Below are 244 nucleotides of genomic sequence, written 5' to 3' on the forward strand. Positions count from 1 at the left end.
CTAAGTAAGTAATCTGATTAGTAATTAAAAATAAGGGACAAAAGACTTCTGTGAAAAAGATTTTACTTTGTAAAAATTCCATGTTATTTGAATCTTTAATACGATTGGGATGTAGTCCTGAATGATTTATGTAGTAACAAAAGTGCCTATCTCTGCTACCTATAGTTGTTAGGGGTTCAGTTTAATAAACTCATAGAACACATTAGGCTTCACCCAGCACCTGGTTTCTTTTTTTTTTTTTTTC

Source organism: Cebus imitator, unplaced genomic scaffold, assembly GCF_001604975.1.
Source record: "Cebus imitator isolate Cc_AM_T3 unplaced genomic scaffold, Cebus_imitator-1.0 Scaffold439, whole genome shotgun sequence".
NCBI lineage: Eukaryota > Metazoa > Chordata > Mammalia > Primates > Cebidae > Cebus > Cebus imitator.